This window comes from Amblyomma maculatum, chromosome 10, assembly GCF_055883805.1.
Source record: "Amblyomma maculatum isolate TAMU_Amacu chromosome 10, ASM5588380v1, whole genome shotgun sequence".
Taxonomy (NCBI): domain Eukaryota; kingdom Metazoa; phylum Arthropoda; class Arachnida; order Ixodida; family Ixodidae; genus Amblyomma; species Amblyomma maculatum.
Window position 1 is genome coordinate 180,928,800 of NC_139353.1, and position 6,266 is coordinate 180,935,065.

The following is a 6,266-nucleotide window of genomic DNA, read 5'->3' on the forward strand; positions in this document are numbered from 1 at the left end:
ATAAGCGACAGTAAGACTGCCGTTCAAAATTTTTAAAAAGGCAGAATCTCGCCGGAGGCGGCAAAAATCCTTAGAAAACAACCACTGAACAGGACAATTCAGATAATCTGGACACCCGCGCACGCTCCAGCCCCTGGTAACGAGGCGGCTCATGAGCTAGCTCGAGCACTCTACTTCCAGGCAGACATGAGACCCCCATGAGACGACTGGGATAACGAGGGCGGTTGCTACATTATGTGGAAATAATCGACCATTATCGATTGGCACGCAGGTTGCTGCCCCCACCAGACCCAAAACTGGAAAACAAAAAGCTGCTGCATGAAGGCGATTGCAAACTAATACTTCATTAATCCGGTTTTGGCATTCAATGTGTACCCCGAGACTAGAGGACATGATAGGCGCAGTGATTGTGGGGCGAGAGGGACCATCGACCACATACAATGGGAATGTCCGCACTCTCCAGGGGCGGTACAAAATATAATTAGTACAGAGAACTGGGAGACCCTGCTGCAAAGCTCGGCCTTGGGCTCCAGCTGAACATCGTCCACCTGGCGGGGAAGGCTGCCATAGGCCAAGTCCTGCCAGCCAGCCTTTAACGCGGCGGCTCCCGTCTCGGCTTCGGGTGATCGGCTTCTTCTGGTGAAAAATAGTTTTTTAATCAATCAAATCAAAGTTCGTATATGCATCAATCCCCTGGTGACGTCATGACCTGTCGTGACAGTACATCGCGGGCCCCTTGTTGAACACATAAACAAACCGCCGGGGGTCCGATCCAGGCGTCCGTGCGGCGCCTTTCATTTGCCACTTCCTCAAATGTCGCAAGGCACAGCGAACAGAACCAGACCCAGATGTCTAGGAGGCGTTAGTACAGCAAGCATCAGCGGCGTTTGAAATTGATTTACAGGATAGAAAAGACGCAGTATCTCTCACAATTCTCCGCAGACACATTATACCACGCCGTAAAAGTAGGGAAGAAGGTGGAACTGAAAGAAGAGATTGAGACAGAGATGCTGCAGTGAAGGGCTACGATGCACCGCGCTATAATGGCTTTCACCTCATCGCACTTTAGTGGTCGAAAGAGCCCTCTAGACATTTTGCTTCTTGTTTTGGGGGAGGGGATCAAGTTTCCGTGCAAATTTTGCAAATTCGTTACATTTGTTTCCTTGTAATTAGTTATAGTATTATTACACTACATAAGACCAGAAATATTCGGACCTTGCCACAACAAAGCGTCAATAGCTTCTGACCTTGCACGGCATGGAAGAATGACGTATCATATAAGTGGATCCCAGGTTTCATCTGTTTATTTTACGCAGTGATTTATTTTACGCGGGTTTTGTCATTACCAACCACTGCTCAGGCGCAGCCACCTTGCTTTCCGGTTTCATTCGATGATTATTATTACTCTAGCTCCTGCAGCCATCCCAAACACGCATTTGTAAGTCATAAGCCCCAGAGCGCATTGACTGAGTGTTCCTCTAACACGCCTGAACCAACTACCCTTCGTGCCTATACTCCGTTTCATACATCAAGTGCAACACTACCAAAGCTACAGCTCTTGTTTGCGGTCTCCGCATCCGCGATAAAAAATAGTGCCTGCTCTTGACGAGAGAAAATAATAGTAGCTTTGTCTGCAAGCTTAATACATTTTACATTTGCCATCAACTTCATAAAAAGCACCTTTTTTAGGGAGAAAAGGTCGGATTCGGCTAATTTGTATGTTTTTTTATGTCGTTTTTGTTCGTGCCGTGCATCATTCATTCATTTTTTGCTGCCCCGCAACCTTGCCAGCTGTGCCACCAGATGGCGTTGGCTGTGCCCTCCGCGCTGCGCATCTCTTTTTGAGAAAATGGTTCTTTGGTGCGCATTTTTTCTATAAGATCCGCTCTGTGAAGATGTCTAAGCATGCGAAGCATGTTATTGCAAACGTGTATGCTCGGGATAGAGCCCGTTTCGGCAGGAACCACTCGCCTACAGAACGAGCGCGTAGTGATACGCCTCCTGATTTTTTTCTTGCGGACTACTTTCGTAGCTTTCGCTGCGTTGTACCTGATGTATGAAACGGAGTATAAGGGTTGCGTGAGGCCTGGCACTCAAAGGGTCGACGTTCCTAACCCCAACGCACAGCAATCAAACCTCACGGCGTTGTGCAGTAATTTGGGACGCTCAAGTGATACGCCTAGAGGCACGGGGTCGAATCGTGGCCGTGGCTGCCGCTTTTCGATGGAAGCGAGAAGCAAGGTGGCCGTGGGCTGTGCGATATTAGTCCACATTAAATAACCACGTGTGACCGTACTTTCTGGAGTCTTCCATACGTCTTGTCTCATGACCGGATTAAACCAATGCCCAAGAATTATATTTATTGCATCAATTCTACTTCGCGACTGTCCCACTCGCTGTCATCATTTGGCTACCGTCGAGCACAGACATCATGAACTAAAGCAACAAGAAAAACACTAGGCAGTTTAGCGTGTCATGTCTGTAATAATACTACCACGTTACAATTTTACTCCTTGTCAACCTCTTGTAGAGATAGTATCCCTATCAATACCGCTTATTTCCTGTCGTTTAAGCAAGCCAGCACCGATATAATGAAACGAGATGCTCAATAATACTGCAATGTGCCAACGTCCCAAAAGATTTTTCCGTCAAGGCATATCGTATTATTATTCTTTGATAAGGCTGCGTATAGGTCTCGCTTGAAAATAAATATTTTATTAAGACGATAAAACATATACCGCTATCTTTTTTTCCTAATGTGCTGAGGAATATAAGGTGGATTCGTCATATGCATTCCTGCTCCTATAATTAAAGTATAGACATAAATTCATAGCTGCGATTTTTTTAGCTACAAAACTACCAAAAAAAACGTCTAGCATTACGAGACATACTTGCACGGGGGCCGTAATAAAATTTACCTTCTTCCATGCAGATTCAAAAGATCAAAAACGTCCTGGCCTCGTGACATTATTTGAAGACACTTGTGTAGCATGCTGTTTCTGCACTTGCCGCTAGTTCAGGGACAGTTTTGCAAGCCCATGTTTTGTGCCACACGATTACTCGTTTTAAGCAAACGCCCTCACAATTCAAAGTATCAGTCGTGTTAATGCGCATGACAACTTCAATTCTGCTCTTAGAACAGCTCATCATGTTGAGCTGGAGTCCGCAACCCACTTAAGAAATGGGTGCGCATGAGGTGGCAGTCTTCTTCTACTGCTTTTGAACATTCATAAGTGCAAGCTGTATCTGATCGATAGACGAATATTTTTTTTCCTCGCGTAATGAGCAGTGCGTATACAGATGCGGACTGGTAAGAATCTCAGCGCAGAATTCCTCTTGACTGCCTAATCAGTACAGCTGCTGCTGTAGCAGAAGGTGTCGCTAAAACCAGACACCATCAAATATATGCGAAAATTCGCACAGTGCTCGTTTAGCTATTATCATATAATATCAAGTACAAGCTTTCCCTCTTTATCGCTACTTATTTTTTTGTGTTTTCTCAGTTAACGGCCATATCTGACATTATTCATTGTGGTTAGGTTACTATAGGGAACTGTGTTTTGTGTTCTACACTTTTCCATTATTCACATTCTCAAGGAAGTAGAGCAAATTTTGGCAGAGCTGTTGTGACATGTCAGGTACCAGGGATTAATGAAGATTTCATGATTGCTATTACCATCGACATACTCTTCTTCAAAATACATGTGATGATTCGCATCCTGCACTGACACATCCATGTTTTTCTTTTTTTTTATTTAGGTCCTTTCCAGCCCGGTGAGCCCTTACCAGGTAATACACCAGTACATTAAGCTCCAGGAGCAACGCGTCTTTACGATTTGTTAGGCTCCTGATAAAAGAAGATGTAGGCCATAACATTGCATATGAAGTTGTAGTATATCTTGTTGTAATGTACATTTGTTTATTTCAATAGTTATCTCAACAAATCGTCCGTTGTCTTTGCATCGGCACAAGAAACAACGTGGGAAAAAACGCACTGATCAGAGCAAACCCGTAAAAGAAGAGCCTTATTTTTTCCATGGAAGAGTTCATGGTATGTGGACATTGTGGTCTCGTGACGACCAATCAGTTTCCGCAATCACTACTCGCCAAATAACCCCTGCAAGGGTCTCGCCCCGTGATTTTTGGCTCACTGGGCCGACGCTGACGTCGAAGTATTTGGCGATCGGATTCTTTAAAGCTAATGCAGGAAAACTGTTTGCACCGCTCCTCGTAAGATACCCTCCTCGAGATAACGAGATCGTGGACACTGCGTTTATTTTCATGCAATGCGAATACGTTTTGACGCGCCAAAAAGTGTATTTGGTAATTCTTCTAGCTGTTGCACAAGTAACACACGTATGCTCACGTGTATGCGTGCGTGAGTGCATGTGCCTGTGCCCACTTCTCATCATTGGAAATCTGCTTTCCACATCATGGAAGCCATTCGGTCTAAGCACACCAATTGTCAAGGCGAAGCCGAATTGCAGAAATTTTGAGTTTTATTTTAGGCGTGATATTTTGTTTTCGGCGTATATTTTATTCTTTCATAACGCGTCACCCATTTTATTTGATGTGACGTCTTGCTGCACCAGACGAAAGCCACGACCAAATAGTTTTCACCACATGTGAACAGCGAACCTATTGCGATGCCTAAACATCAATTCATTTACGCCCAGTTTTCTATAAACTCTCTTATCGAGCGCTTCTCTCTTTACTTTCGCATTAAAGTTAAATTGTCCAATTGGCAAATTCAGAAATGTGTCTATTGGACTCCGAAATATATTTATCTGCTCAATCATCACCATAAACGATTTCAAGCTTTTGCTATCTATTGCGGTCTGGACGCTGGGGAAAAGGGATTTGGTAGGTTTTTATTGCTTAGCCAAGGAGTAGCCTGTCGGATTTGCAGTCGTAAGGATGAAGGTGGGTCCGATTTTAATATTCAGACAGATATCCAGTTAGGCAGCTGCACCACTTCTGCATTTGCATGCGGACACGTGACGTCCCAACCTGACGGCTATTCTATGCAGGGTCATGCCACCTTCCAAATAGCACCTGCCAGAAGTATGCCTGGGAGGTTTCGCTGAGAGGCATCATTGACTTCAATTCTTCTGGAGAATTGTATCACTAACGCTGTCGGTTAAAAGGAGAATCATTGAGATTTCAACAAAATTTCTTTAATGAGTCAGCCTATAACGGACATCTCCAATTTACGTTTCTATTAGAGCCGTATTCATAAATTCTGGTTCCTCACCGGCCAGAGGCCGGAAAATATTAAGATAACAGAACCCAAAAATGGGGAAATAAAAAGAACCTTTTTTTTTTAACATACCACGCGCTTTCTTCGTTGAGGAAAAAAATATTTTGACTAAACACCAGTCAGAATGTCTTCAGGATGCCTCGGAAAGAGCAATTGAACGTGGGAAACCATTCAATTTCACAGTCACGTATCTTCAAAATGAACAAATATAGACTTCGAGATGAACGAAAGAGCGTGAAGATGAACGAAAGAAGATGAAGTCCGTCTAACATTTACGCAGATTAACGGGCAAATGCCTGTTCTAATTTCCACATAAAGGTATACCTTCCTAGTACCAGGCCTAGCTATCAGCTTATAATAGCTGGAAAACGAGTCTTGTAAATAAATTCGTAAATCTGGCCCATGTTTTTGGAGCCAGGCATGAAATTCTTGGAGCCACCCGGCCACGTTTTTGAGTCCTCGCCTAAAGAAAAGCCATGTGCCGCAGCGATGAGAGAGAAATTGCCGTGCACCGTGCTTGACTACCAAACGAACTCAGTGCCGTTTTTGTTCTATACATGCGAACTGCCGTCACCAGACCGCAGGTGCCAATGTTGCCAAACACGCGCCTCACTTCGTTCCATTAGACTTGAACGTTTGCGTCATCTGACAAGTATTTAAAAGCTAACATTACAGCGTGTACTGTGCACCGCTTTATTAAAGAGTTTGTGGCAGGAAGCGTTGACAAACTTTTTATTTCTAAGGCGTAAGCCTTAATTGTCTCAACAATAGACAAAGCCATCAGCGAGAGTTATTCGCAGAATATGTTCCCAGAAGTGGTGGTGGCAAAGCTAACTTGACGTCATATGTCAGTGTATTTCGTCTCATCATTCATATCATCGTTAGTAGTGTTAGTTATATAATAAAATAATCAGTCATATTATGCTATAAAAGGTCGGATAATCATTACCACTCATGCGATCACTTATCAGCAGTCATGGGCGGTATTGTAGATACATGTATCTTC